The sequence below is a fragment of the Ctenopharyngodon idella genome, chromosome 22, assembly GCF_019924925.1.
Source record: "Ctenopharyngodon idella isolate HZGC_01 chromosome 22, HZGC01, whole genome shotgun sequence".
In the NCBI taxonomy this organism is placed as follows: Eukaryota; Metazoa; Chordata; class Actinopteri; order Cypriniformes; family Xenocyprididae; genus Ctenopharyngodon; species Ctenopharyngodon idella.
In genome coordinates this window covers 29757258-29774999 of record NC_067241.1, presented here as the reverse complement: position 1 = coordinate 29774999, position 17742 = coordinate 29757258, and the positions used below count along the sequence as shown (strand labels likewise).

At 41.2% G+C, this 17742-nt stretch overlaps 3 protein-coding genes across 10 annotated transcripts in view; 2 read left to right on the top strand and 1 right to left on the bottom strand.

Moving 5' to 3' along the window:
* LOC127505175 (uncharacterized) overlaps window positions 1-17742 on the top strand; it is a 456255-nt gene that overhangs the window by 144986 nt on the left and 293527 nt on the right. The window lies entirely within an intron of this gene.
* Window positions 1-17742, top strand: part of slc9a8 (solute carrier family 9 member 8) — a 198944-nt gene that overhangs the window by 75339 nt on the left and 105863 nt on the right. The window lies entirely within an intron of this gene.
* Window positions 1-17742, bottom strand: part of b4galt5 (UDP-Gal:betaGlcNAc beta 1,4- galactosyltransferase, polypeptide 5) — a 198397-nt gene that overhangs the window by 114652 nt on the left and 66003 nt on the right. The gene's annotated exons all lie outside the window — the stretch shown is intronic.

Sequence of the window (17742 nt, the reverse complement as noted above, 5' to 3'; positions counted from 1 at the left end):
TCCCTTCTAGGCTGTTGGGATCTGGGCGTTTTTATTCTTCTCTTCATCTTTAATGGCATGAGACTTTGTGACTTTACTTTTACTTGCTATATTTCATACTTCAGTACAATAAAATTGCTAAAATTTGTTGTAATAGTCATGTTATAATAAATCTAAAATCAAAACACTTGAAAAAAACTATAAAAGGGAGTGGAAATGACAAATAAGCTAATGAGTGATCCTCTGCAGCCATCTACTTGTTGTAGTGGTAATTTCATGTTAAAAGTGTTTGTTTTCCACCAGGTGACAGAAATTGTTTAGTAAAGCATGGCACATTATCCATGTTATCTTTGGTAGCCATGTCCATTTTTCCCCCTGCCTCTATCGTTATTGTTGCAGAGACCAGCATCCCACCCATCAATCTATAGTTCAAAACCATAAGCTGAAAATTTTTTTTACTTTGGATCAACTTAAAAAAAAATGTTTTATTTAGTTTGATTCAAACCTTAAATTTTAATTTAATATTAATCAAACATATTTATTTTCCTAAAGACAAACATTCTTACAAAGTAAAATGATTATAAAGACCATATGCTTCAATATATTTTCTTTTTAATGTTACTTAACGTAGGTCAATACAGTTTTTTCTTTGCTTTTACAACTAAATTTCACCATAAACAAAAGCTAAATTAGCTATAATATAAAAGTAGAATTTTCATTTAAAACTAAGGTAACACTTTATTTCGACGGTCCAACTACATGTCAACTACCAATCATTAGAGTATTAGTAGTCTGTTGGGTTAGGGTTAGAGTTAGAGGAATAAGTTGATATGTAGTTGCAAAGTTGCTTACAGTCAGGAGAATGTCTGAAAACACTTTACAGTAAGGTTCATTATTTAACATTAGCTAACTACGTTAGTTAACATAAACTAATAGTGAACTGCACTTCTACAACATTTATACCCACACACACTTCTACAGCATAAAACCCACACACTCACACACAGTCTTCGTCCGGTCTCGTTTGCATTACGTCTCATCTGTATGCTTACCTCAAGGACTCCAACCGAACTACTTACCTGTCTCCAGCGTCTCCTGTTCTCCTCGTGTGTTTCCCATCTGTGTGTGAGTGTTCCTGGTCTCCAGTGTCAAGTTTCTCCAGCGTCTTCCGAAACCACCCGTGTCTACAATCAACAAGGACAGTATCACTTCTCTGCACTCTCCACTTCATTCATCTCATCGCACTTCATTCACCTGCACCACTGTTTACTCTTGCTGGTATCTAATAAACGTCTCAACCTGTTATATCTGCCTCGGTCCCTTCTGTACTGTAACAGAAGACCGGACCATAACAGCGAGATACCAGCATGAGCCACCCGGACCCGTTTCAAGAGCTCGTGGACGCCCTGCGCCGAGCACTCACCTCCAGTTCACCATCACCTGCTCCAGCGATCACTTCTGCAAACACCGTCTCCTCTCCTTCACCGCAGGTGCACGCCAGTCCCATGGCCAAACCAGCGCCCTACTCTGGCTCGGCGGAGGACTGCAGCAGATTCCTCCTGCAGTGCGCACTGGTCCTGGAGATGCAACCGCACCTCTACCCCACTGATACCACCAAGGTAGCGTTCATTATTTCTCACCTGCAAGGCAAAGCGCTGCAGTGGGCCGACTCCATCTGGTCCCAGAACAGTCCAGTCACACAATCCTATTCCAGTTTCGTCACCCATTTCCGGGAAGTCTTCGGAAGATCCACGTCTGACTCTTCGATCGGTGAGAAGTTATATAACTTAAAACAAGGCTCCTTGACTGTGAATGAGTATGCTTTGCAGTTTAGAACGCTAGCAGCCTCCAGTGGATGGAACGAACAGGCATTAATTACCACCTATCGCCAAGGATTGGATCCTCGTGTGCGGTTGCATCTCGCTGCATACGAGGATTCCATCGGCCTCGAGCGCTTCATCCAGCTTTCCATCCGCTTCGCCACCCGTATGCAGTTGTGTATCCAAGAACACCAGGGCCAGTCACTATTCAACACCCTCCTCCGTCGACCAGAGTCCGTCAGCCCTCCAGAACCAGCCAACGAGCCTATGCAAGTGGAAAACTCCCGTTTATCGTCTGCAGAGAGACAACGACGGCTGACCCTGAATCTTTGTTTATACTGTGGTTTACCTGGGCATGTACTCTCCTCATGCCCAACCCGTCCTCCACGTCCCATGGTGAGTGCAATCCTTCCCTCCATGAATAAATTGAAACCACTCACCACTATTGTAAACCTTACTGCCGCTGATGTGTCCCTTCCAGTGGTGGCGCTCCTCGACTCAGGGTCAGCCGGCAACTTCATCTCCGGCGCCCTCTGCAGACAACTCAAGCTCAAGACCACGCCTTCTCCGACCATCTACCAGATCCATTCTGTAACGGGAAAACTTCTCACTAAGAAGCGTGTGAGTCGCTGTGCTGGCCCTCTCCAGCTGCGGATCGGCGTGTTGCACCAAGAATCCATCTATCTGCTGGTTCTGGAGGATTCCACCTCTGACGTGATCCTAGGGCGTCCCTGGTTGGAGCAACATAACCCTGTCATCTCCTGGGGCAGCGGCGAGATCCTGAAGTGGGGCGAAACCTGTTTCTCCTCCTGTATCTCCAGAGTTCCCATTCCATCGTCTCCTCACTCCAAAGAAATCTCCCTCTGCGCCACGTCCATCGAGAGCCCTGTGGAAAAACGCTCTGTGGAAATTCCATCCTGCTACGCCCCCTTCAGCGACGTCTTCTGCCCCCAGCGAGCCTCCAAACTGCCTCCTCATCGGCCATGGGACTGTGCTATTGATCTGCTTCCGGGTGAGCCAGTGGCCAGGGGAAGGATCTACCCCCTGTCCATCCCGGAGGAGAAGGCCATGGAGGATTACATCAAGGAAGCTCTAGACCAGGGATACATCCGTCCGTCTACGTCCCCTGCTGCTTCGAGCTTCTTTTTTGTGGCAAAGAAGGACGGAGGCTTGCGGCCATGCATCGACTACCGCTCACTCAACAAAATAACCATCAAGTTCCGTTATCCCCTTCCTCTCGTCCCAGCGGCCCTGGAACATCTCCGTGGTGCCACTGTGTTCACGAAGCTGGACCTCCGCAGCGCGTACAACCTCATCCGGATACGTGAGGGGGACGAGTGGAAGACTGCCTTCGTGACACCTACTGGCCACTACGAATACCTCGTTATGCCGTATGGCCTGGTCAACGCCCCCTCCGTATTCCAGGATTTCATCCACGAGGTGCTCCGGGAGTTCCTCTATCGTTTTGCGCCACATCACCAGGACACAGCGCACTCCACTTATTCACTCTGCTCACTCGTCACTTGGCACTGGCCACCCGGGGGTCAATGAAACCCTCTCGTTGCTCAAAGAACGCTTCTGGTGGCCCAACATGGCATCGGATGTCAGAAGGTACGTGCAGGGCTGTAGGGAGTGCGCCATCTCCAAGAGCCCACGCCATCTTCCATCCGGCAAGCTCCATCCTCTGCCCGTTCCCAATCGACCCTGGTCACACCTAGGAGTGGACTTTATCACCGACCTGCCAGTATCCAATGGTTTCACCTGCATCCTCGTCATCGTAGATCGTTTCTCCAAATCATGTCGTTTGATTCCCCTGAGGGGTTTACCCACTGCTATGGAGACCGCTGAACTGATGTTCAATCACGTGTTCAGATACTTCGGAATCCCAGAGGACATTGTCTCTGACCGGGGACCCCAATTCACCTCACGGGTGTGGAAGGCCTTCTTCTCGCTCCTAGGTGTGGCCGTCAGTCTCTCATCGGGCTACCATCCCCAATCGAACGGGCAGACGGAGAGGAAGATCCAGGAGATCGGCCGCTTCCTCCGTACCTTCTGTCACGGCCACCAGAACTCTTGGAGCCAGTACCTGGGTTGGGCCGAGTACGCGCAAAACTCCCTGCGTCAGCCATCTACTGGACTCACCCCTTTTCAGTGCGTACTCGGTTTCCAACCCCCTCTGTTCCCCTGGACCGGGGAACCATCGGACGTTCCAGCGGTGGATTACTGGTTCCGAGAGAGCGAGAGGGTCTGGGACTCAGCTCACCATCAACTACAGCGGGCCCTGCGCAGACGCAGGATGACAGCCGACCTTCGTCGGTCCAAGACTCCCTCCTACCAACCGGGACAGAAGGTCTGGCTGTCAACTCGGGACATCAGACTGCGTCTGCCCTGCAACAAAATTGAGTCCCAGATTCATTGGCCCGTTCACCATCACCAAGCAGATCAACCCTGTCACTTACCAGCTCCAACTCCCTCCACAATACAGAATTCATCCCACATTCCACGTCTCACTCCTCAAACCTCACCACCCCTCTGTTCCTCTCTCCACAGGGCCTGGCGTTGCAGCTGACGAACCCCCCCTTCCACTCATCCTGGAGGACGGAGCTGCATATGAGGTTCGCGAGATCTTGGACTCCCGACGCCGTGGTGGTCTACTAGAATATCTCGTGGACTGGGAAGGCTACGGCCCTGAGGAACGCTCTTGGGTTCCCAGAAACGACATACTGGACCCCAACCTGCTTCACACCTTCCACTCTAATCATCCCGACAGACCTGCCCCACGTGGAAGAGGACGGCCACCACGACGTCGGGGTCCTCGGCCCTCAGGAGCGGGCCGTGGGGGGGGGGGGGGGTGGGGTGGGGGGGGGAGTACTGTCACAGACACGCCAGGCTCCACCGCTCACCAATCACAGCGCACTGACTCTCCAGAGTACTGATCACCCGCACCTGCACCTCATCATCACTGCAATCACCTCCCGCATAAAACCCACACACTCACACACAGTCTTCGTCCGGTCTCGTTTGCATTACGTCTCATCTGTATGCTTACCTCAAGGACTCCAACCGAACTACTTACCTGTCTCCAGCGTCTCCTGTTCTCCTCGTGTGTTTCCCATCTGTGTGTGAGTGTTCCTGGTCTCCAGTGTCAAGTTTCTCCAGCGTCTTCCGAAACCACCCGTGTCTACAATCAACAAGGACAGTATCACTTCTCTGCACTCTCCACTTCATTCATCTCATCGCACTTCATTCACCTGCACCACTGTTTACTCTTGCTGGTATCTAATAAACGTCTCTACCTGTTATATCTGCCTCGGTCCCTTCTGTACTGTAACAAATACATTATTAAAATCAAAAGTTGTAATTGTTAACATTAGTTAATGCACTCTGAAATAACATGAACAAACTATGAACAGCTGTATTTTTATTAACTAACGTTAACAAAGATGAACAAATACAGTAATAACAGTATTGCTCATGGTTAGTTCATGTTAGTTATTACCGAATGTCTGTTGGGGAGCATCAAAATAAAGTGTTAGCAGATAATAAAGGATCAGTTCACTTTAAAATGAAAAGCTTTACTCACCCTCAAGCCATCCTAGGTGTATATGACTTTCTTCTTTCTGATGAACACAATCAGAGTTATATTATTAAATATCCTGACGCGTCCAAGCTTTATAATGGCAGTGAACAGGACCAACGAGTATGAAGCTCAAGAAAGTGCATCCATCCATTATAAACTTACTCCACACGGCTCCGGGGGGTTGATAAAGTCCTTCTGAAGCGAAGCGATGGGTCTGTGTCAGAAAAATATCCATATTTAACAAGTTTTAAAGTAAAATATCTAGTTTCTGCCAGACCGCCTTCCATATTCAACTTACTTAACTAACTTTTTTGTAATTTGAATATGGAAGGCGTAGGATGTAGCGGAAGGGTTTTGAACTGCGAGAGGCATTACACTTTCTTCGCAATAGGCATTACAATTGTTTTTATCCAGACAGTGCATTAAAGGTACATTATACACATTTTATCGTTTAATGCATGCAGGTCACACATTTCTGAAGGGTCAGGCATCATTGAGATGAAATACTAACTGGTAGCTCTCTCCAGCTATCACAGATCTCCTCCTCTGTTATGTGTACACAGGGCAATTTACCTTTTTCATGATTTAACATGTTATGACTGGATCTGTCAACATGCCCACATTATTAAACCAATATAGTTGTCATGTCTTCTCAGCTTTTATTTTGTTTGATGGGGAGCAGGTCACCATTAGAAAAATTTGGCCAGCAACTGCTTTGTTAAATAGCTTCTGTCATTTCTCTGGTGTCGTTCCAAAGGTTGTTTCAGAACAACTGCTGTAAAGAAATGAGAGTAAATCAGTATACTGGGGAGAAATGGGCCTCATTTCTGTAGAGAAATGTATTAGTATCATTTTCATTATAATAGATCACTCTTCAGTTTCTCACTACATAGGACAGTGGTGTGCTCATGTGTAGTGTGTGTGAATGTGTGTGCATTGTGTTTCTAGCTCATATTTTACACATTCTCTATAAATCTGTGGTTCTTTTAACAACTTGTCAGTTCAGGACACATTTCAAGAATCCGCAGAGACACCCGATTTAAAAATTACACTGCAGTTGGGGGGTTATTGCATTAAATTAAATCCCTCGCTGCAGTCAGAAAACAGTGACCATGTGAGTTTTCTACATGTCTGCTATGTATTAACATTTTCATGTGGTGAACAATACACTGCAAATATGTTAATGAAAGTACATTTCTCTCCTGTGCATGGAAGTGATTTGACAGTAGAGATAAGTGTGCTTATCTGAAACTATTCACAGATGTTTCATGGTTCATGGGTGGTGAGGAGTCCAGAGAACTAAATAATAATTTGACTGAACACAATTAAATGGAATAATTTAAATTTATAGATTGAATGTTTGCTGCTATTTTGTTTCACAAAGTGATGCAGGAGAGGGTCATTCCAACAGTTTGGCATAAAATGTTTATCAGCTTTCAAGCCACATGGTTGTCCATGCATAGATGCACCCCATTAACAAAACATCATAATGATTGGCACCTAAGAATAATTTTGAAAATATATAAATATAATTTTGAAACACTTGACAGACAAATGCCCATGTTCCAAATCATGTTTCTCAACTTTGAAATAAAGTATATTTCTAAATGTGCAATTCTGAGTATTAATATATATTAACTTATTCTCTTTGACATAAAATACGATTTATTATGATACATTATTTTAATGTGTAAACTATTAAATTAGTTTGTCCACTCTGTTAAATTGGTGCTAACTGCCTTTTATGGTCGTTTTTTGAACTTGACAGATGACTACCACTATGTAAAGTCTAGTTTAATCTTAATTGGTAGACTCAGGGGCATTACATTTTAATAGCTGGTCTACCCTTGTGAAAAAGAAGTACACTTTAGAATATTTTTTTAAAAAGAATTCTCATTATGATAAAATTTAAAAGTATACACTTAAGTACAAAATGTAATGTTTTCAGACACTTAACTGCATTTTAATTGCAGTTAAATTAAATGAAAATTCAACTAACAAACAGAAACTTTCAAGGGGGAAAAAATAAAAACTTAAAATTGCCTGGTTGCAAAAATGTGCTCATTTTTTTTTAACGGGGCAGGTTACTCTGTTTGTAATTAACAGATTCTACAGCTGTCTCTTTAGGATTTTTTTTAGCATCTTCTTGATCGTACCTTATTGCTGAAGATAGGATTATAGAGGATGTGTTGAGATCTTATTATGAAGAGGTACCAACCAGGAGAAGGATACAGAAGTATTTCCAAAATTCATTATTACATTACGGGTGAAAACAGATCTGACACAATTTACCTTAGATTTGTTTTTTACATCTCAAAAACCTGCAATTTTACGAGGGTTGTGTGGACTTCTATTTCATTATCAATATTATATTATCTGCGTAAGTAGGCCTACAGTTTTTTTAAAAAAAATATATACTTTAAATATGCTAAGATTTGAAGAACACTACAAGTGCAAATTCAATAAAAATAAGAACACTTATTTTTCACAAGGGTATGTACACAATGTGTAATATATATATATATATATATATATATATGAGCAATATCACACTCGTAGCCGTGCGATATGGCTGTATATCTGCACGGCTGTGATCACAGCGTGCTGATATATATATATATATATATATATATATATATATATATATATATATTGCGTTTATACAACAGTTCGACGGCACGAGTGTGTAAATAAGTAAGAAATAACAACAGAGTGTCTTTAAAAACCTCTTTTGTACAGCACTACTTCCTTCCGCCACGGATTCAAATCTCCAGTTGACAATTCCGTAACTAATTTTAAAACGTCACATCAGAACGAAGGAACGTTCAGTCCCTCCATTGAAACTCATTGTACTTTGTACAGTATTATAGTGTGTGTGTGTGTGTGTGTGTGTGTGTGTGAGAGAGAGAGAGAGAGATCGCCTGAGCGAGTATTTACCTGTGTCTGAAATAACATTCATTCTTAGATATATCCATTATAAAAGTCCGTTTGAATGTCCGCTGGAATTTTCCATAACATACAGCGCTTAAAACAACTTCCTTTGCAAAAGTTCCTTTTAATTTAAAATTCTCTTGTGACTAACTGACTCATTCACTCGTAAAGTTTTGCCGCCATCTAATGGCGTATTAATGTAACTTTCACTCAATCCATATTACGCACTAATGGACCCTTTCTCAATGCCAAATACAACATGTATTAAATATTTATTGAACAACAAATTAACAACAGAAGCCATTAAAAATGACAGTAGGAAATAAACAACTGTACAGTTCATTCAACCGTACAAAAGCACCAGTGTGTCCGTGACAGGTTATCAAGTGTGCCAAGCTTGTGCCAAAACCTCCTAACTCCATGGGATCCTCAAACTGTCAGTCAAACCTCATAAATCCGCCCACCTCTATGAAGTGCCGCATGCGGTTTGGAGATCTCCAAAGGTAAATAAAGATCTGTTGTTTGGAAAAAAAAAAAAAAAAAAAAAAAAAAACGTTGTAAAACGTTTTCTTTGCTCAAGAAACACCATATGTCTGTAAATTCTAATGTTTTGTGTATTTGAAGAGCGGAGAACAGTCTTAGTCTGATAGTTCCCGTCTAGCCAAAATGCTATGCTATATAACGGATAAAGGATGTAAGTTGAATATAGCCTTTATATTAAATTATCAAATTTAACATAGCACAATTCCACTTGCTCTGGAACAAGTAATAGATTAATAAGACCAATTGCCCGTTTTATGTACCCAAAATTAATGTCTCATGTTTAACCACTATAAGAGCCAGGTCTAAACAACTACATTCTTGCCTAAAAAACTCTTAAAACTACAGTTCGTGGTACAACAAGTGTAGTATTCGCAAAAATTACGTTGGATTTGCCCGGCCGCCATGACGGTCGCTTCTAGCGGAGTGATACAAACGGTGACAAGGTAGGAGTGCTATTATCACTAAAATATCGCACGGCTATCAGCCAATCAGATTCGAGAATCAGAAAGAACTGTTGTGTGTATATATATATATATATATATATATATATATATATATATATCAGTGGCGTGCAGTGGTGTTTTTACACCTCTTTTGACTTTGCAGATGTTTATGAATGATATGATATGATCGGTTGTACACTCGTTGATGCGATCGATTGCTCCTGTCTGCCTCGCTGCTCAGAGTGGTTTGCGTCTGTAACTCCGTATAGCTTTGTTTTGAATCTCTTATTTTCATTCATTGTTGCTTATATTATCATTACCTTATATATAGTATTGCCTACCACATTAATCTGACGTCGCTAGCTTTTAATCTTTGAATCTAAATCGCTATTACAACGCGTTTGCATCTCGCTAGCTTGTTAACTTGTCATCAGTCTCTCGCGCGGTCATTTTCTTTTCAACGCGTTCATCAAACAGCTGTGGTAAGTCGGATCAGTCTACAAACACGGTGAGTCATGTCATCCTCTCCTAGTGTTATATCATGTTCTGTTTGCCACATGTTCAGTATAGCTTTCTCTGTCAGCGACGAGGGATTTACATGTCATAAATGTAGGGAAATAGTCAGGCTGACAGAGAAAATCTCAGAATTAGAGACACGCATCCTTAATTGAGGATAGTAAGAATGTAAGGGCTTCAGATACTGTTTTGGATGCCACTAGCTTAGTGAACTCTGTACATTGTTCAGTTCCGGCTGTAGAGCCCGCGCAGCAGGGCACTTGGGTAACGATGAGGCGGCCTAGCCGCGGAAAACACCACTCTTCCGTTCCAATAAGAACATCAAACAGGTTCTCCCCACTCAGTGAAACACCCACTGAGAATCCTGTTGAAAGTGCCCTAGTTATTGGCGATTCTATTACACGGAACGTGAAAATAGAGACACCAGCCACCATAGTCACATGTTTGCCAGGAGCCAGAGCACCTGACATTAAAGCAAATTTAAAAGTGCTGGCTAATGCTAATCGTAAATACTCTAAAATCATTATTCACGTCGGCACTAATGATGTTCGACTTCGCCAGTCGGAGATCACTAAAATTAACATTAAAGAGGTGTGTGAACTCGCAAGTACAATGTCAGGAAAAGTAATCTGCTTTGGTCCCTTTCCTGTTCGTCGGAGTTATGAGATAGTTAGCAGATTATCATCACTCAATGGCTGGCTGTCTAAGTGGTGTCCGCAGAATAATATAGGTTTCATAGACAATTGGAAAAGTTTTTGGGGGAGACCTGACCTGTTGAAAAGAGATGGTATTCATCCCTCCCGGGATGGTGCTGCTCTTCTCTCTAGTAATATGGCACATAGTCTTAGAGCTGAAACATGACAAACTAGGGCCCAGGTCAGGAAGCAGACATACCGGCTAAACCGACCGTCTGCTAGCTGCCTCACGTTACAGAAGTCAGATAATTCCCAACACATAGAAACTCTTACACCTAGACATTATCACATAGAGACTGTGTCTGTACCCCGAATTAGTAAAAACAAAAAACTTCCAAACCCATTTAATGGTAAAAATTTAATTGATGTTCAACAAATAAAAAATAGAGATAATACTGATAAACAAATGATAAAGCTTGGGTTGTTAAATATTAGATCCCTTTCTTCAAAAGCACTTATTGTAAATGATATTATCACAGACAATAATCTGGATTTGCTGTGTTTGACAGAAACTTGGCTAAAATCAGATGATTACATTACTTTAAATGAGTCTAGCCCTCAAGGTTATTATTTTCGACACAATCCTCGTCAGAAAGGCAAAGGGGGAGGTGTTGCTGTAATTTATAGTAATATTTACAGTATTAGTCAAAAATCTTTCAAATATAATTCCTTCGAAGTGATGGTACTTTATGTAACATTATGTAAGTTGACATTTGTGCTGGCTACTGTATACAGGCCACCACGACACAATACAGAATTTATCAAAGAATTTGCTGATTTTCTATCGGAGTTAGTACTAGCTGCAGATAAAGTCCTTGTTGTTGGTGATTTTAATATCCATGTAGATAATGAAAAAGACACATTAGGATTGGCATTTACAGACATTCTAAATTCTATTGGAGTTAGACAACACGTGTCAGGACCCACTCATTGTCGTAATCATACTTTAGATCTAATATTGTCACATGGAATCGATATTGATGCTGTTGAAATTCTGCAGCAGAGCGATGACATCTCAGATCATTATCTAGTCTCGTGTATACTACATTTAGTCAAGGCTGCTAAACTGCCTCCCTGCCATAAATATGGTAGAACCATCACTTCTACCACTAAAGATCGCTTTATAAATAATCTTCCTGATCAGTTTCATCGCCTTAGCATACCAGATCGCTTAGAAGACCTCGATGTTGCAACAGAAACTATTGCCTCTGTCTTTTCCAGCACAATAGACTCAGTTGCTCCTTTGCGTTTAAAAAAGATTAAGGAAATTAATCCAGTGCCGTGGTACAATGAGCACACTCAGGCCCTAAAGGTAGCAGCCAGAAAAATGGAGCGCAGCTGGAAGAAAACAAAACTAGAAGTTTTTCACATTTCGTGGAGAGAGAGAATGATTGAGTACAGAAAGGCCTTAAAAACTGCCTATTTTTCAAAACTTTTAGAAGAAAATAAGCACAACCCTAGGTATTTATTTGATACAGTGGCTAAATTAACAAGAAATAAAGCTTCAACTTCTGATGTTTCCAAAGAGCACAGCAGTAATGACTTTATGAACTTCTTTACTTGCAAGATTGACAATATTAGAGAGAAAATTATAACCATGCAACCATCTACTACAGTATCGCATCAGACAGTGCATTGTAGTGTCCCTGAGGAAAAAAAATTAATTCATTTACTGCTTTAGGAGAGGAAGAATTGTCTAAACTTGTTAAATCATCAAAATCAACAACATGTATGCTAGACCCTATACCGACTAAGCTATTGAAAGAGATGCTTCCAGAGGTCATAGATCCTCTTCTTAATATCGTTAATTCATCTTTATCACTAGGATACGTACTGAAAACTTTTAAGCTGGCTATTATTAAACCTCTTATTAAAAAACCACAACTTGATCCTAGGGAATTAGTCAATTACAGGCCAATCTCAAATCTCACTTTTCTGTCAAAAATACTAGAAAAGGCAGTATCATCACAACTATGTTCCTTTTTAGAAAGAAATAGTATCTGTGAGGATTTCCAGTCAGGATTTAGACCGTACAATAGTACTGAGACTGCTCTCATTAGAGTTACTAATGATTTGCTCTTATCATCAGATCGTGGTTGTATCTCTCTATTAGTGTTACTGGACCTTAGTGCTGCATTTGACACTATTGATCACAATATTCTTTTAAATAGACTCGAAAATTATGTTGGCATTAGTGGAATTGCACTGTCATGGTTTAAATCATACTTATCTGACCGTTATCAGTTTGTAGTAGTAAACGAAGAGATGTCATATCGATCACAAGTTCAATATGGAGTACCGCAAGGCTCAGTACTAGGACCGTTGCTGTTCACTCTGTACATGCTACCCTTGGGAGATATCATTAGGAAGCATGGCGTTAGTTTTCACTGTTACGCTGATGATACTCAGCTCTATATTTCTTCGCGCCCTGACGAAACTTACCAATTCACAAAATTAACGGAATGCATAGCTGATATAAAAAATTGGATGACCAGTAATTTCCTACTACTAAATTCAGAAAAAACAGAGATTCTAATTTTTGGACCAAAAACTTCTTCACGTAATAACCTAGAATACTGTCTAACACTTGATGGCTGCTCTGTTAAGTCTTCGTCGTCAGTTAGGAACCTGGGTGTGCTCTTTGATACCAATCTTTCATTTGAAGGCCATGTTTCTAGCATCTGTAAAACCGCATTCTTCCATCTTAAAAATATATCTAAACTATGACATATGCTCTCAATGACAAATGCAGAACAGTTAGTTCATGCGTTCATGACCTCAAGGCTAGATTACTGTAACGCTCTACTGGGTGGTTGTTCCGCTCGCCTGTTAAACAAACTACAGCTCGTACAAAATGCAGCAGCTAGAGTTCTTACTAGAACTAGGAAGTATGACCATATTAGCCCAGTTCTGTCAACACTGCATTGGCTTCCTGTTAAACATCGTATAGATTTTAAAATCTTGCTAATTACTTACAAAGCACTAAATGGTTTAGCTCCCCAATACCTGAGCGAGCTCTTAATGCATTATAGTCCTTCACGTCTATTGCGATCTCAGAATTCAGGCCAGCTGATAATACCTAGAATATCAAAATCAACTGCAGGCGGTAGATCCTTCTCCTATTTGGCACCTAAACTCTGGAACAATCTTCCTAGCATTGTTCGGGAAGCAGACACACTCTGTCAGTTTAAATCTAGACTAAAAACGCATCTCTATAACTTGGCATACACATAACACATTATCAATTTATTTTTTCAAATCCGTTAAAGGATTATTAGGCTGCATAAATTAGATCAACCGGAACCGGGAACACTTCCTATAACACCAGATGTACTCATTACATCAGAAGAAGAATGGCATCTACGCTAATATTAGTCTTTCTGTTTATCCCGAGGTTTACCGTAGTCAACCGGATCCAGGCCGTATCCAGGTGAGATTGAGGACCTACGCCTTGACACGACCACATCGCACCCCTGAAGTGTCAGCAGAGATTGAGTCAACTAGATCATCCATTGTGAAGGCCTCATCGACACGACAGCCAGTGGCACAGCTCCTCAACAAACCGTCCATACCGGCATGATGAATACGATCGATTGAAGATGGATTGAACTGGAATAAATACTTTGAATGTTGCGATCCTATCTGGCTTATGACAGCTACCTGAGTCGTAACAAAGAGGAGAACTGGCCCCCCGACTAAGCCTGGTTTCTCCATTCTAACACCTATTTGCTACCTGTTTGCCACCTGATGTCACCTGTTGGAGTTTGGGTTCCTTGCCGCTGTCGCCTTTGGCTTGCTTAGTTGGGGACACTTGACATTTGACATTTGATATTCAACAGTGCTTTGCATTTGCATACATTGACAGCATTTTGTTTAAGAGCTGCTGTGCAGCCAAAATTATATACCATTTATCACTGTAAAGCTGCTTTGACACAATCTGCATCGTAAAAAGCGCTATATAAATAAAGGTGACTTGACTTGACTTGATGAATAAAGTTATGCGCTTGTGTAGGCTACTCCTGCCCGTAGGCTACTCTATAAAATGCTTCGATACCAACAACAAATACCGACAACAGAGCAAACACAGAACAGAATGGATAAATCAGAGAAGGATGTCTATGAAGTAAATGTATCGAATTATTAGAATGTTAAACAAATTAAATATTTACGCCTATGTAGCAAGTGGTATGGTCGGAAAGGGAAACAAACAAAGTCACGATGCCACCCTGTTAAACAGGGAATATATTAGTACTTGTAGATTAATCGCCAACAAAAGTCACACAGGTACGTGGTTTTAAGAAGAGAAGGACCTAGACATCAATACTAAATACCAAATTTTATTTCAACAATCAAACACTAATTTAAAAACCACTAAAAGACTGTAAGACCCAGACTACAAAACATGAAGCAGGGAAAACATAGAAAAGGAGGCCGCGGCTTACCAATGTTAGAAAATCGTTTGGAAGGAGGTCTGGAAATTTGAGTCTGGAAAAGTATGGAATTTTGAAATGGAAAATGTGTAGGAACCCTGTATTGATGTTTTTCTTTTTAATAGTCAACTTAGGCTATTTTGGATCATCAGTCATGCTCCGTAAACACCATCTGTCACAGACACGAATTTTTTTTTTTTAAGTATTTTTAATTTCACCAAGCTGATTGCACTAAAACCCCCCCCCAGTCATCGTGTTTTCAGTCCATTTCAAGTTTGATTTTGACGTGACATAAAGTGGTGATATCTAACTGGGTGATCTGATTACTTACTTTTCAATTAGTCTTCCCATTGACGCCATCATTTGTTCATTCAAACTGACGCGCGGAAGGTGCACATAAACAAGAGGTGGGATTTATCGCACAAACCCGTCATATCCAATCATAACCAATTACATCCAATCATAGCTCGATGGAGACATTGGCTCCTCTCACGTGACTTTCCCCCATATATATCAGCTTATACCAGGCTCAAGTTCCATAAATTCTTCCTTCAACTTTCTTTTGTTTTGTTGTTTTTTGAGTATGAACTGAACTTTTGACATCAAGTTTGTCATCAGTATGTGTGAGTAAAACTGAGTGCATTTGGTCTCTTTCCATTGGTGCGTTCTTGCAAGAAACTGCAAATAAGACTGCTTGGTGCTCTTTGCTTTAGATAATTATGTGTGAATGAAAAGCAAACATGACACTGTAAATGTGATCTCCTGACACCTATGAGAGAAGTACTTTTCCTCTGGTTTTAGTAAACATTGAGCAGCTGTTAGTGGATGAGGAAATACTCCTGATCCGGTAACATACCGTCTTGTCATGCCCCACAATAACCTAAAACTGCATCTCCAGTCATTTGGTCATTGATTGATCGGTGGAGATCAGGTCCAAATCCTGTCCTCATGAATCAGTTTATAAAATTATATATTTCTGATACTTACCAAACCAGTTCTGGCTGTTTAGTTTTGTCTTTCTGGTGTTTTAAAACAACACAAAATCAAATAATCTCTTATTTCCATTCTAAGGCAGTGTGTCCACCAAAGCGTTTTTTTTCCAGCGGCTAGCATACTTTTCCAATTGTTTTCAATGGGAGCACCGCGTTTTTTAAACGCCAGGAGCGTTACGAGGTGCTGAGCGTCTTTTTCACGCTCAAGCACTGAGAGCTCAGCATTTTTTTAACGATCGCCTCGAGTTGAAGAATGTTCAGCTATGAGTAAAACGCCGCGCTCGTCACTGTCAACTTTTAGCCAGTCATCCAATCAGAGTGGAGGGAAGGCGAGACAAATACAACACCAACCAACTGTCACAACATTCTTGCTGTACAATGACAACAACAAGTGGAGAACGGAACAAAATGGATGAGAAATGAATATCGCTGGTCTCCGAACATACATATCAAGTACATTGTGTTGACAATTTTAGTTTGAAACAAATTATCTGCAAAACAATACGAGTGACACGTCTTGTGTTATTCTATAGCAAAGACTATAGAATAACACAAGACATGGCACTCGTATTGTTTTGAATGGGAGAAAGTGTAACGCTCAATATGGCGGAATAAGTCTCGCCTTCAAAATAAGAGCCAATCGCCGACCTGTAATGTCATCGCGTCACTGCAGCGGCCGTTAGAAGCACCGGTTTCTTTAGAAACAGTCAGACGCGCGCCTCCGAAATGAGGCACAAGAGACGCGCATTTAGGTCTGCGCATGCACATTAGCTTGATCCAGCCTAAATACTGTTTTTTTTTTTTTGTCATGATTTGAGCGTTTGGAAAAAAAATTTATGAGACAGTTTTTGTCAGATTTCATTGGTAATTTCAAATATGAAATTTAATCAAAAGCTTGGCAAACAGCTTTGAAGAATTTGATGTTTCCCCATTCAAAGAGATAGGAGCTGCATGATGCCCAGGATGCCCGAGAGGCATTTCAAAGATGGCCGCCGAGTGAAATGACTTGTCTTAAAGGGACTTTATTCTATAGTCTTTGTCACAAGCACTCACAACTAGGCGTTTTCAGCAGAGCGTCTAGCTTTTTGGCTAAAAACGCTTTGGTACATACGTGGCCTAAGTAACTGTCCCTGGTCTTACGATATATAATTTATAAATTTATAACTGCATTGTTACGTTCCACAAGTGTTTTTTTTTTTTTTTTTGCTCCTCTGTTTTTCTTGTCCCCATTGTTTCTTTATTCCGCTCCTTGGTGTACGATCACTGGACACCCTGCCTGTCAATCATCATTGTGACGTTGTTCTGCTCAACCAAGCCAAAAAACAAAACACAACATAAAGTCCAGACCTGGTCCTCTCTCGTCTTGCTCTGTCATCGCTCCTTTTATTCATCCAGATCACCTTCCGTGAGATTCTGCTTTTTGCACGTTATATAATCATCCCACCATAACATCAATCATGTAACAGCATGCATTCACTGCATGTTTACGCAGAAATTGTTTACAAAAATCAAAATTATTATTCATAATCAACTTCCATCAAAAAAGTAATGTCATATGAAATCACGTAACCAAGGCCATGTGTGGCCAAAAAATTATTAACCAATTATATTATAGAAATATGGATATTTTTCTTACAAAAATGCATTGCTTCACTTCAGAAGGCCTTTATTAACCCTTAGAGCCATATGAATTACTTTTATGATGGATGGATGAGCTTTTTTGTGCTTCAAAATCTCGGGTACTATTTACTCCCATTATAAAGTATGGAAGAGCCCATATTTTTTAATATGACTCTGATTGTGTTTGGCTGAA